Here is a 15,037-nt window from a genome sequence, read left to right on the forward strand (position 1 = left end):
ACCCATTATGTGTGCAGGCAAAGCATGTACCGGCTGTAGCGCTGTTATTCTTCACTTTATTCAGTTTTAATATTTTTTCATGCGAGTAAGTAACCGTTTAGATGACCAATATGCTGTTAGTTTATCCACATGATGATAAAGTTTGCTCCGACGACGGAGCAGTGACGCTCCACCAGCAGCGACAGTAGCGGAGCATCACGGAGGCAACAGCCCGGTCAGCGGAGCCGGTCGGCCGGGTACACAGCGCCGTCCCCGGGGTAAGTCAGAGAGCCGAGCAGCGACCATAGCGGAGCATCACAGAGGCAAAAGTGATTTTGGTAAATGCGCATTAGCCTACACAGTAATATGAACAGTAAGGCACTTGGAACTTCTATTTATTTAACAGGTATATACTAGGGCTGTCAATAGATTTAAAAAAACAAAAAACTAATTAATCTCTACGCAGACCGGGCTGTTGCCTCTGTGATGCTCCGCTATGGTCGCTGCTCGGCTCTCTGACTCACCCCGGGGACGGCGCTGTGTACCTGGCCGACCGGCTCCGCTGACCGGGCTGTTGCCTCCGTGATGCTCCGCTACGGTCGCTGCTGGTGGAGCGTCACTGCTCCATCGTTGGAGCAAACTTAATCATCATGTGGATAAACTAACAGCATATTGGTCATCTAAACGGTTACTTACTCGCATGAAAAAATATTAAAACTGAATAAAGTGAAGAATAAAACAGCGCTACAGCCGGTACATGCTTTGCCTGCACACATAATGGGTCAGCCACCAACAAAACGGCGTGAATTGCATTAACACGTCAAATGTTTAAAATTAATCTCCAAAATCAACGCGTTAACTTTGACAACACTAGATGCAAAAAAAAAAAAGGTTCCCTTGGGGAACAAACACCGATCTCCCAGTTATCAAGTTAACATTCCTACCAACTACGCTACCAACATTACACAAGTGATACCCTGAACTTCTATCTATTTAACAGGTACGCTACATACATAAATATTATAAATATACCGGTACATACAGTTCAGATGTTAAAACAGTAATCAATGTGATATGAAAATTGATTTACTAACAGCCTGTGTCACCATCTTTCACAAATAGCCTATATCTTAATGCAGTTGGTGCTGTAGATAGATGGGCTGTGTGTGCTTCTCCGCTCAGTCACTCCAGAGAGGTGGAACTGGAACTGGTGGGCGGGGCTGATGCTGGCGAGTGGGCGGGGCTGATGCTGGTGGGCGGGACTGATGCTGGAGTTGTGGTTCTGCAGCGAGTTCCACTTGACGGAAGCAGACACACCAAGAATCATGTAAACAAACCCAGATAGCAAAATGACATTGAATCAACGTTGAAGTATGGTCAGGCAGCTACGTTGAATCAACATTGATTCCCGACATTTAATCAACATTGAAAGCGCTCGTTATGATAGATGTTGAATCAACGTCATATTTTCAACCATTAAGCGATACTGAATCAACACTGATTCAACGTTCATCTAAAAGCAATCTGCTGCTATATTTTTAGTTGATTTTACATTGAAAACATGTTACTGAATCAATACTGAATCGACTGTTATCTAAATGGAAGTATCTGTGTTAATTGTAGGCAGATATAAATGTTATTTTAGTCCAAAAATATGGAATCATACTAAACATATTCGAATAACTGAAAAAAGTGACAGAAAACAGGCTTTTAATATTCAAGGTTTATTCTGAAAAGACAAGTTTATGTGAAAACATATGACTTAGTTCTCCTAGTTTTATCAGTCTCCCGATCGGAGCCGTGGCACCGCACATGAAATAACAACGCTACGAGCAAAACAAAAACATAGAGCTTGACTCGGGGAACTACCGCACACATAGGAGCCATTACATTGTACAGCCAGCATTTTATTAATTATTAATGACAATAATAATCGATTTAACTTATAATGCACTTTTCATTCAAAGAAAGGCTCGCTCACCAGAGGGCATAACGTTACCTAATCCATACAGCTGTTAGTTAAAGGTGTTCAGGCCTGTTTTAAAGAGTCCAGTCTTTGTGCTGCTGTCCTCAGCTGGATGAGGAGGCAGCTCCAGAGGTGTGTCCCCCTCCGGTGGGTCCGGAGGAGCAGCTGTCTGCGGGTGGACTGTGTGTGGAGTGATGAGTTGTTGTAGAAGGAGTCGTGTGTCTGTTGATGCACTTGTGGCTGAGCAGCTGAGCAGCAGGACTTTGTAGTGGAACCGGGATGGGACCGGGAGCCGGGACAGTGAGGTCCGGGGTTATGTGCTCATCTTCACGGACTCTTCCCGGCAGCGCTGTGTCCTAGACGGAGGCATGGCTCAGCCTCTCACACCTTTTAACCTACATGTAAAACAAACAAAATGTCAGGCGATTGTCATTGATTATTTTGTCACGTAAATAACTCCGACACAGGACGTCCAAGCTGCTGCTGAGACGCTCCGGTCGCCGGTAATTCACAAAGCTCAGGTGGAGCTGCGCTAACGGCAGCTGCTCCAGTCACAACACAGACCAGCAGCTTTACAGTTACCGGTAGCTATGCCACTAGGTCTCACGCCGAAAACTAGTCTAAAAGCCTTTGGTGGATGTCGAATGCTATTTTAGACCGTGTATTGTATAATATTTACTCTCAAATTAACAGTTTTTATCACTCACCTGGACAGCTAAACCGAAGCTGTATGCTTGAAAACGTGCCAGTTAAAATCTACATCATGAACAAAATTTAATAAACTCCATTAAGCAAAAAACACAGCTAATATCTTTATAATCAGTAAAATAAAAATATTTTTAACTTACTTTAACAGGAGCAGGGTCCAGCGCTGTCAAAGAGGGGAGAGAAAAAAAAAAGCCGACTGCTGCCGCCTGGCAGTTGGGATGTACCACCACTAGGTGTAAAGTGGAGCTTTGGACTGCTCCACTCCTTGCTCTCACTGTCTGAGAACAAATTGTAGACGTCTGAACTAGAAACAAGCCTTCAGAGGATTTTAACAGTAAAAAAAAAAATCATATGGTGGCATGGCATATGGTGCTTAATTGAATATGTTTGACACCCCCTTCCTCTCATTATGTGGTCTCACCCAGTTCAATGCATTGAAACAGCATCAGTGAAACAATGTTGATTCAATGTTGGCATTTCAATTTACAATTTCAACCATCCTTCAATGTTGATTCAATGTCATATTTTCAACATTAAATTTTTTGAACGTTGATCTAGCATTGATTTTTCAACCATAACCAACAATCAACCTTTCTGACCATAATTCAACGTTGATTCAATGTCATTTTGCTATCTGGGAACCATGGATGTATGAAACAAACCGGACACATAAAAATAAAATAAGAAAACCGGGAACATTTGAGGATGTGATTCTGTGTGGTTGTGTTTCTCGGACAATAAACTGTTGAAATATCGAAAGTTTGGTTTGCTCAACTACTGTTGTGTGTCCCGACCGTGAGCCGTAACGGCTCTGTGGCTATTAGCTTAGCTCGTTAGCTCGTATTTACTACACATTGTGCTACGGATGCTGTTCGCCCAACCCCTGCTCCTTGGGCGAGGCGAACGGAGCGAAGGCAAATACGTCTGAGGAGTTTATTGGTAAATAACCTAAAGAAATCGTAGCTAACATGCTAATTAGCTTGCTCTTCTTCTCTGGAAAAACTTGACCGCATTGCATTGTGGGATACGGGCAGAGGCGCAGTTTGTGAACAGGCAAGGCAGGCAACTGCTTGGGGCCCCGAGCCATTAGGGGGCCCCCGAGGGTCGGGGCCCGAGGGCAGTTTTAACGACAGAAATATCTCAAAATGCGCTACCCGCAGTGACCGCACCCCCCTCCCCGTATCGTCGTATAGCGTCGATTTGCAATGACATCTCAGTGGGAAACCCCCCTAACGGGGCCCCATGTCATTCCGCCGGACCTGATCCCAGCTAACGTCAACCTGTATGATGCACCTTATCACTGGGAGTTTCTAATGAAGCCGAGGGAAAAAGAAGAGTCCACCTGGGAGCAAGACGTGAACAAAAAAGAGGCTGAAGTAAAAAAGAATGCAAGACAGTGGTGGTAAGTGGAGCAGAGTGTAACGTGAACAGTAAATAACTGTTGAACAAATGCTAATAGTCTAACTGGGAGACACTTGAATAGCAGCTAATGTTAGCTTCAGACCAGTGGTGACCAGGCTACTTCACGTTTACAGTCAGTCAGTCAGTAAGGAGTGGGACTGCACTGGAGTGAGGGACTCGGTGCGTGCGGTTCTGGTGCTCCACTCGGTTACGATCGTTAAGTGACAAAAAAAAAAAAAAAAAGAGTAAGGTTAACTTAACGTGGTCTCCTTGGCAGCAAGTAACAACACTATTAACTTGCTAGGTAGCAGGGTGACATAGTAAAGTTATGTTACAGTATTGAAGTGAGTAGCCTATTATTATAATAATAATATGAAAGTGTAAAAGTTAACAAGCTATTGGTGCTATGAAAGCTACACTGTTAGCCTTTGCTGTAAAACCTACAGTTAATTACTTTAAAATGTCCAGTAAAATAACTTAAAAACATTGAACAGTATAAAACTGTAACATGCATTGCATCATGGGAGTTTTATTATAAACTAGAGTATATTACTGTATAATTTCAAAAATGCAGTAGTATACTGTTGTAGCATAGGTCCACAAAATAAAAACAGTTATTTACTAGATTACTTACAGTAAACTACACTTTTGTATTTTCTAGTAAGGTACTGTAGTTTGGATTAGGCGGGAATGCATCTAAAAGCCATTTACCAGTTGCCATTTACGTTAAACAAAAGAAGAGGACGAAGAAGACGGTGGACAAGTAAAGTCCATTCATCAACCTTGGTGGAGAGAGGCTACTCCGTTGCGGTAAGTTTAAATGTAGAAATTAAACGTCTTGATTAAACCTGACCTGATTTAGCCTTTGCTTAGCATAATGCTAACATTACTCTGAATGATGTTATTAGCCTGAGATGTTCAGACAGTCACAAACACATAGCTACTACCCCTTACCGACCAAGGTTAGCTAACATTATGTAACTGTTAAAGTCGTGTAGAAGATTAATATCTAGATAGACACCACTTATGAATTTCACCAAAACATTATAATATTAAATCGCCTGGGTCTATGTGCGTGCGTGTGTGAGTGCGTGCAGCGTGCGTGCGTGCGTGTGTGTTTCATGGCAGGAGGTAACGTTAAGTAGCTAGTTAGGCTATGTGCTCTCTGGTGATAAATGTTCATACAATATGATCATGTGAATGCGTCCAAACTGCTGTAACGTATGCTGCTCGGTGTAACAGCCCTCCTGTGTGAGTCCTGCAGACTTGAGTCCGTTAAAATATATATATATTTTTGTCCTAGCTTTAGTAGCATGCTAGGATAGCCTTAGCCTGCTTGCTATTGTTGTCCATCAAGCTCACTCTGTTCAAGGCAGCCAGCCCAGTCACGTTTCTTGTCGAGAAGATTATGATTTAACGTTAGAATCTTGTGTGTGCGTCTGTAATATTAATTTGATTCAATACCATTGTGAAAGCCTTGACTAAGTTATATGTCAACTAAAATGCCCAGTAAAAATCTTAGAAACATTGAACAGTACAAAACTGTATAATTTAAAAAATACGGTAGGATACTGGTCTCTTACACAATGCATCACTGGATTATTTACAGTTAACTACACTAATACATTTTCAAGTAAGGTACCGTTGTTGATAACAGTTAACTAGATAATTTACAGTAAACAACAGTTTGTGTATTTTCTAGTAATGTACTGTAGTTTGAATTAGGTGGGACAAGTAAAGCACCTAAAAGCTAAAAGATTACTACACTCAATTTCAAAAGCTAAAAGATCACTACACTCAATTTCAAAGACCTTAGGTTTTGAAAGTTGTTGTTTGTTTGTTTTTTTGAAAAAATATAAAGATACGGGAAATTGATCGAATTTTTGTATGGTAGTTTGTGAATATAAATTAAGTGGTGCAGCCGAATCTATACGTTGCTTTATACATTTGTTTGTTTGGTTGTTTGTAGCATCAGGAGGCAGGAAGCGACATTCCAAGGAAGGGGGTGTGTGTACCAGGCTCCAGAGTCCAGGCAAGAGAGAGGAACCTTGAGGCTGGCCATGCAACTCCAGTGCTGGGCTGTCTAACCAGAGATTTGTAAGTTTTTATTTAAGGAAAAATATAAATTGGAAATGCTATTGATAATTTTTTATCTATATTATATTTAAGCAATATCACAGGAGAGGGAATGCTGTTGTACTGTATATCAGCACGGGTGTGATTTGGTTGTAGGCACGAGGCCGCAGATAATCACACCCGTGCTGATATCCAGTACAACAGCACTCCCTCTCCTGTGATATTGCTTTTATACAACAGTGCTACGAGCGCATTTTGGAACATTAATAAACTACAAGAGATTATAATTTGTTTGTTTATTTAATCATTTATTTGGGTCCGCCAACAGAAATAGTTCCAACTGGAAGGGAGACAAGGCTGTTGCCAGGCAACACATAAACATTTCATACTAGCTTGCTACTAGCTACTAGGTTTTCCACCGCAGGGGCGCCGGAAGTGGGGGTGCGGCAGGGGCTGCAGCACCCCCTGGTGGCGAAAGTTGAAAAATTGCGATGACAATAAAATTATAGATTATAAATATTTGTGGTTGCTGTTTCTGTTCCACAACATTGTAAGCCATACTTGAGATGAACCACTTTTTGTTAACAATTGTGTCCCCACCACAAAATTAACTTAACATTATCCTAATGAAGAATGACGAAAAAACGTTGATAAACTAGGCCTATAGGCAGCCGAAGCATACGGGCGCGGAGCTTCTGCCGGAGCCAACTCGCAACAATATAGCTTTGATTAGGCTACAGTAGTTCTAAGACTCTATCTGTCATCTCCCCCTTTGGAGAAAGAGGAGTTTTCAAGCTGCACCGTGGGGAGGGGGGCGAGAGGGGTCTCTTGAGGGGGGCTGCTGGGGAGGGAGGAGGTCGATTGTACCAGATAAGACAGCACCCGATATGTTTGGGTGCAACAAAGTCACTGTTAACAAAATCAACATCTAATCTAATCTGTCCCTTCAAAATAAAGTTTGTAACAAGTGTTTGGAGCAGCTGCTGACAGATGTGCAGCTGACAGTGACAGTTTCCTCATCTGGGTCCTCCCTCCCTCACGTCTTAACGACGGGACAAAGTCTCTTGGACATATAAGCCTATATTCTGTGTTTTTCCTCTCTTTAACCGTCTCATTTCAGTTTTTGCCGGTTGGAAATCATCTCTCGCTGTTTCTCTGGCGCTTGCTCACTCACTCACTCTCGATGCGCATATGTTATAAAAAATAAAAATAAAAAGGAAAAAACACAGATGCGCAAATTGAAATGACCTAATGTAGTCTAACAATTCAGTGACCACAGCTGATCACCAGCTTGTCGTGCCCCACCTGTCACGTCTGAACACTACGGGCTTCTTTTTTTTTTGCTGTGGTCCGGTGCAGAATTAATAAAAACAAATAATGCTCGTCGGTCCGACCGCATGGGGTCCAGGGTCTAGGCTTCAACACTGGTCGGACCTGGTCGGGTATCTGGAGCCAGAACCGGTCCACTAAAGACCAGAGTCTGTTTGAGAACGGCAGCCTACTGTCTGGGAGACGTTGTCAGGTGCGGTGTTACGGTGCGGCGGGGGGGCGGGCCCCCCCCCCCCCCCCCCCCCCCCCCCGCCGCACCCGCACCCCCTGGCGAAAACTTCTTCCTGCGCGTCTGTTCCACCGAGCTGCTTCCAGTGCTGGTTCTGGTTCTGAGCCCGTGTCTGATTAGCAGCGGAGCAACAGGACCAGCGTGAAGACACAGAGACGTTATCGATACCGTATTACATTTGTTTATCTGCTATGTAATCAATATAAACACAGTTGAAGCTAAGTAGCTGAGCTACGTGGCTAACAACAGCTAACGCTAATATCAAAACACATCGCCGTCAAAACGTAGTTGCCCCCGCAGCGATTTTTTTCCAGCCGTGTTTAGTAGAGATTTATCTCCAATTAGACGGACCAGGTCAGGTCCAGGTTTTAATGTTCAGGTCCGTTTATAACTGTAGTAGCAGCAGAGAGATGGTTTAATGTTCAGGTTTCTAACTGTAGTAGCAGCAGAGAGATGGGGCAGCTCCTGTATGGGGAGGGTGGCTCTGACTTAGCTCCTGTCCAGCTGAACAGCGGAGTGATAATGCCTGTGAAAACGGCCGGCGAGTTTAGCACGTAACCCTCCTTTCTTTCCCCGCATGAGAGCACTCTCAGCCGGCGGAGCAGGGTTATTGTCGCCGCTGTTTTGTCCGTCCCTCTCCCACCTTGATGGTTCTTCGCCACAGTGCAACAAGCGTCCACACAGTCAGTGCAACCTGCGTGTAGTGCGGTAGGCTAAAGTAATCCAAGTAATCCTTCTTTTCAAAAGAAAGTAACTGTATTTAGATTACACCAATTTAAACTGTAACTATAACGGAATACAGTTATTCATATTTTGTATTTTAATTAGGGTGAATTCAGGTAATGTGGGACAGTTTTTGGTAGATGCTCCAGTAGACTCATATAAAAACTATTAACTTGCTCCAATGATGTTTCATTGAATCATTTTAGGTCTTATTAACATTTTATGTTTGAATTAAATGGGAATATAATTTTCTTTTAGAAGCTACACAGCTTCAAACACAACATGACACCCTTTTTCGTTCGGACACCATGTTCAGGTAATGTGGGACAGTTTGTTTGGTAAAGTGGGACAGTCATTCTTAGATTAAAAAAGCAGGCCTTTTTGCAGTGAATAAAATTCATTTTAATGAACAATTAACAAGTAAGTTGGGGGTACCTTTCAAAGATAAATGTATTAGTAATTAAGAATTGATAATTCTGATAATAGAAAAACAGAAGAGAACAGAAAAACAGTGACGTCTTGCTAAACATATGAACACCTCTCTAGAACTAACCACTTTTATCAACCCTGACCAACCCTGACTAACTTCAGAAACCTACAGCTCTGTGAAGCAGTCCTTGCAAATGAATGCAACATCATCAAAGAGTCCATATTCTTCGGCACAGGACTCGTGGTACCATAGCTGGCACATTGAACATTGGATCCATGAGTCAGGAGTCATACCGCCAGTATGTATGGCTGCACATAAGTTTTTAAAGGAAGTGTTATTTATATAGCCATAAACGCAACTAAAATTGGCATGATAAATTATTTCGGTTTTCAGTGCATCCCTAATAAATTCAAACACATGAAATACTATCAAACATCTTAGAATGAATACAGCCTTATCAGCCAATGGCAGCATTTTCTACATGGAGTAGACCTTGTAGTTCTACAAAGGTTAAAACTTGGTAGAGTTAGGGGTTAGATGGTTAGGATTAGGGGTTAGGTGGGTTAGGGTTATAGGGTTATAGGGTTAGGGCCAGTTTTTTTTTTTTTTTTTACCATAAATAAAGCATAACATGCTGTCCCACTTTACCTGAACGATGCCGTCCCACATTATCTAACATGTTCAGCTAATGTGGGACAGTGACATAAATCATGTTTTTATGAAAACAAAAGATTATTTTAAACTTTTTTCTCCTGCTTTTCAACCAGTGTTTAAACTACTTCATTATGAAACAGTAGTATAGATTCTTACCTAATTTAAATTCCATTAAAAGCCTTAACACTGAGAAATAGAAACCAACATGCCACTGAACTTACCAAGTATTTTGACTGTGTTGACCTCCTGTGAAGATAGGCCACGCCCACTCTGATGATGTCAAACCAACTCAAACCATTGTTTAGTGGCAAGAAGTGTTGTAGCAACAATTCAAGATCAGTTTTGACCATTGTATATTAATTTTGACCATATTAAATCATCGCAATGTATAAACGTCCCACATTACCTGATGTCCCACATTACCTGAACTCACCCTACGTAACGCCGTTACGTGTAATCCGTTACTCCCCAACCCTGTGTATAAATGTGCTTAATGTGTGTCTGTTTGTTTATGTTGGTTGTAGCATCTGGAGGCAGGAAGTGACCTTCCAGAGAAGCAGGTGAATACCAGGCTCCAGAAAAATCCAGACAGGAGAGAGGAACCTTTAGACTGGCCAGGGGCCTCTGGCACTGGGCTATCTAACCAGAGCGTCAGATTCTGGTAAGTTGTAATGTACAAAATAAACATCTTGATTAAACTTGACTTGAATTAACATTTGCTTAGCATGACGTTACTCTGAATGATTTTAGTTAGCCTGAGATGTTCAGACAGTCACACAAATGCACACACACTTGAATTCCAGCTATAAATTTCGTAGGTAGGAAAACTTTCACCCATCTCACACATTCTGAAATTTGTGGTTGTAAAGAACAAATTTCATCTATACAGTGATGTGGCCTTGTTAACAGGGGAAAGATGTCTGTCTAAATCAAACCAGATAAAATCTTTCACAAATTAAGGTCTGGATAGTGTGGCATTTGTGTGTTTAGTGTGGTGTAGTTTACCAGCCCTTGGCAGGTGATCTTTAAACTCATCTTCTCCATCTAACTATCTCCTTCATTTACTTCAGAAAGATACTCTCCACTGAAGTCCTTCCAACATCCCGCTGATCGACACCCCCATCACCAAACGAAGCTCTGTGGTCTGTGGCCTCCCCTGCCCCCTTGCCCCATCGTTAGAGGTATTGTTCAACCTTTCCTGGGAATTTATTTTTTTTAAAGGGACAACGAGGAGTTTGTATTTGGTTATAAAAAAGTCTCATATTAATGTGGATGAATCTATGTTACTACTTGTTAATGGGTCCATTTTCAATAAATATGTTGTTTTGTCTTTATAGTAATTTTAATATTATTTAGTGGTCGGCTCGCCCAGCATATCCTACTTTCGGTTTCGCAAACACTGCCAGGCGGGTCATGGGAATAACGCTGGTGCATCGCCGTTTATGGTTGAAACTACGATGGTATCTGATCGTCTTTGAACCTCCGACTTTTATTCTTGATCAATGAAAACATTCTTAGCATGTTTTCGCTTTTTTCTGTCTTGCGCCGATCCAAGAATTTCACAGTGCGCGAGGAGGCTCATGGGAAATGTAGTGTGAAAACATTTTGCTTTCCAAAACTCCTCATTGTCCTTTTAAGTTAAGAAAAAAGAAAATCTGATCATATTGTATGTTTTTTTTGAAGAAAAGTAATGTTGAGTTTTATGGTTGTAAATTTAGTACATGGCATAAAATTTGATTCAGTCTTTAACTCTTTGAAAAGTGTTTATGTTTCAAACATTTGTAAGCACTTTGTACTTTCATATTGTATGAATTTTATTGTCGTACTGAATTAATAGTACTGAAATACTACAACTGTTGTTAGTGAAACTATGAATTTCATACTTGAATTTGATACTGTTTTGATTTTTTAAAAAGTTTATGTATTGCAAAATTTGTACTGTTTTTGTGTGTATGTTTTTAAATAAAGAATTTGAATTTACTGCATATCACTGTAAATATTTTTTATTTTACAGTAATCTACAGGCCACTGCAGTTAAATAGTATACATCAATATTTTCAGTAATACATTTCTTACTGTAAAACGGTATAACAGTAAAGATATTTTACTGGCAGCACCGTTGCCTGCTTAATACTGTAGTTTTTATTTACAATAACATACTGGCAGCACCGTTGCCTGCTTAATACTGTAGTTTTTATTTACAATAACATACTGGCAGCACCGTTGCCTGCTTAATACTGTAGTTTTTATTTACAATAACATACTGGCAGCACCGTTGCCTGCTTAATACTGTAGTTTTTATTTACAGTAACATACTGGCAGCACCGTTGCCTGCTTAATACTGTAGTTTTTATTTACAGTAACATACTGGCAGCACCGTTGCCTGCTTAATACTGTATTAGCCGTTTACAGTAACTACTGTAACAGTCGTTTACAATATTAAGCAGGCAACGGTGCTGCCAGTATGTTATTGTAAAACAGCAGGAAAAAGGCTAACAGTGTATGCCTAAGGAAAACATTTAAAAATCACTCTCTTATCTCTCCCCAGGATTATTATTTGATTTTCTGACAGCAGCAAAACAGAGGGACAAAGTGCCCCCTCCCAGTGCTGACAGTGAAAACTGTAAGTGTATATTGTCATAAAGAATCTTTAGAGGGCATGGTATATTATCAATTAAAGTAAAACTGTCTTTTGTTTTTTTGTCATATCAGTTGAACGTCCACCTCCAGTGAGACAGCAACACCTGCCCATCATGAAGACAACATGTCACCAGCTTACACCATAACTGGACATTTGGAATAAAAAAAGTTTAAATTTCATACATTTTTTGTTGGTGTTCGATTATTTATAAAATGACGGTGATAAACACTGGTTGGAGGGCCCCCTGGGGATTTTTGCTTAGGGCCCCAGCAGACTCTAAAATCGCCTCTGGATACGGGACTAGAAAGTAGTGTACATTGCTTTTTCACTCAATTTTGCGGTGCATTGTTGGTGTTTTGTCGTCCACTACATAGTGGATGAAATTAATCGCGGAGAATTTGAACAACACTACAAAATGGCAAACACACTATACAGGACTGTCTCAGAAAATTAGAATATTGTGATAAAGTCCTTTATTTTCTGTAATGCAACTAAAAACATGAAAATGTCATACATTCTGGATTCATTACACATCAACTGAAATATTGCAAGCCTTTTATTATTTTAATATTGCTGATTATGGCATACAGCTTAAGAAAACTCAAAAATCCTATCTCAAAAAATTAGAATATTTCCTCAGACCAAGTAAAAAAAAAAAGATTTATAACAGCAAAACAAAATCAAACATTTGAAAATGTCAATTAATGCACTCAGTACTTGGTTGGGAATCCTTTTGTACGGATTACTGCATCAATGCGGCGTGGCATGGAGGCAATCAGCCTGTGGCATTGCTGAGGTGTTATGGATGCCCAGGATGCTTCAATAGCGGCCTTTAGTTCATTTGCATTATTGGGTCTGGTGTCTTTCAGCTTCTTCTTCACATGCACTCAGTTCTTGGTTGGAATTTTCATTTCATTTGGAAGTCAAGGCGCTAGAGTCTGGAGGAAGGCTGGAGAGGAGCAAAATCCAAGTTGCTTGAAATCCAGTGTGAAGTTCCCACAGTCAGCAATGGTTTGGGGAGCCATGTCAGCTGCTGGTGTTGGTCCGCTGTGTTTCATCAAGTCCAGAGTCAATGCAGCTGTGTACCAAGAGATTTTAGAGCACTACATGCTTCCATCTGTTGAAAAGCTCTATGGAGATGATGATTTCATTTTACAGCATGATCTGGCACCTGCCCACAGTGCCAAAACCACCAGTAACTGGTGTACTGACCATGGCATTACTGTCCTCGATTGGCCTGCCAACTCCCCTGACCTGAACCCTATAGAGAATATGTGGGGTATTGTGAAGAAGAAGCTGAAAGACACCAGACCCAATAATGCAAATGAGCTAAAGGCCGCTATTGAAGCATCCTGGGCATCCATAACACCTCAGCAATGCCACAGGCTGATTGCCTCCATGCCACGCCGCATTGATGCAGTAATCCGTACAAAACTGGATTCCCAACCAAGTACTGAGTGCATTAATTGACATTTTCAAATGTTTGATTTTGTTTTGCTGTTATAAATCTTTTTTTTTACTTGGTCTGAGGAAATATTCTAATTTTTTGAGATAGGATTTTTGAGTTTTCTTAAGCTGTATGCCATAATCAGCAATATTAAAATAATAAAAGGCTTGCAATATTTCAGTTGATGTGTAATGAATCCAGAATGTATGACATTTTCATGTTTTTAGTTGCATTACAGAAAATAAAGGACTTTATCACAATATTCAAATTTTCTGAGACAGTCCTGTATAGTGCACTACATCCGTGATAGGGGGCGATTTCGAACACAGCCCTGGATTAATTAGTTGGTCCAACCCATCAGTGTGTTTCACAATTTGAACCACTGTTCACTTCAGCTTCTTTTCTTTATTTAATTTAAATTCATAAACTCTAAAACTCTATCTTCTTCTTTTATTCTTTATTCAGATTGGTCATGTGCAGGTTTTCAGCGATCAGCTGTTCTTCTCTGGTCTCAGCTCTGAAGTCCAACCCCTCCCACCTGAGACACCTGAACCTGAGTGACAACGACCTGAAGGATTCAGCAGTGAAGTATCTGAGTGGTTTTCTGGAGAGTCCAGACTGTAGGCTGGAGACTCTGACGTGAGTTCACTGACTGTTACTGTTGTAGATCTTAGATCTTTGACCCACAACTGATCTCTGTGTGTGTGTGTGTGTGTGGGGGCGGTGGGGGTGGGGGTGGAGGGGGGGGTGTCCTGGATCAGGGCTGGACCTTTGATCCAGTTCAGTCCTGAATCAGAGAGTTGTAGTCAGACAACAGGTCAACAGGTGTGATCAGATATTGATTATATATTGACAGACTGAGCTATGGTCAGCAGCAGCGCATGAGTCTGTGACAATCATGTTGATGATGTGTAGAAGGCCACATGATGATGAGCCACAAGAACAGCTTTTTACCATCACTATTAACTTTCTGGTTTAACACTTTTTCTAAACTGTTAAAACACAACTGCTGAAACATTTCATTTAATAATAACAATGATAAAACATTTTTGCAAGCACTTTTACAGAATGCTGAAAGACAGTTTACACTTTAAGGCGAGACACGGCAGGCAAAAACATCGTTTTTTCATGCACTTATCAATTTTGAGATTTTGGGCTATTTTGCTTCCATAACATGTCTTCTTTCAGACTAATACAAAGAAATGGTCTAAAATACACATTATGGGTGTTTATTTTACTTCACTTTGACTGGTGTCGCCTGTAAATTTCTCCTAAATTCACCAGAACTGAGTGTTCTATCGCGGCTACTGAGCCGCGTCTGTTCAGACTCCTGTCATATCAGGTATCGCTGTGAAGCTCTCTCTCTCCTGCACTAATTTGTCGGTTCCAAAAATGGTCATTTCCTTTGTACCAGCAACGAATCGTAAAAGTACGAGGGAGGGTCTCATTGGCTG

At 41.0% G+C, this 15,037-nt stretch overlaps 1 pseudogene across 1 annotated transcript in view; it reads left to right on the forward strand.

Annotated features, from left to right (window-relative positions):
- Positions 1-15,037, forward strand: part of LOC146963110 (NACHT, LRR and PYD domains-containing protein 12-like) — a 59,597-nt pseudogene that overhangs the window by 26,071 nt on the left and 18,489 nt on the right. Inside the window, exon 10 of the transcript XR_015035149.1 lies at positions 14,049-14,222. The product of XR_015035149.1 is annotated as an NACHT, LRR and PYD domains-containing protein 12-like (transcript). The remainder of the gene's footprint in view (positions 1-14,048; positions 14,223-15,037) is intronic.

The sequence above is a fragment of the Trachurus japonicus genome, chromosome 23 (genome assembly GCF_045865225.1).
Source record: "Trachurus japonicus isolate A0001 chromosome 23, Traja_1.0".
Classification (NCBI taxonomy): Eukaryota; Metazoa; Chordata; class Actinopteri; order Carangiformes; family Carangidae; genus Trachurus; species Trachurus japonicus.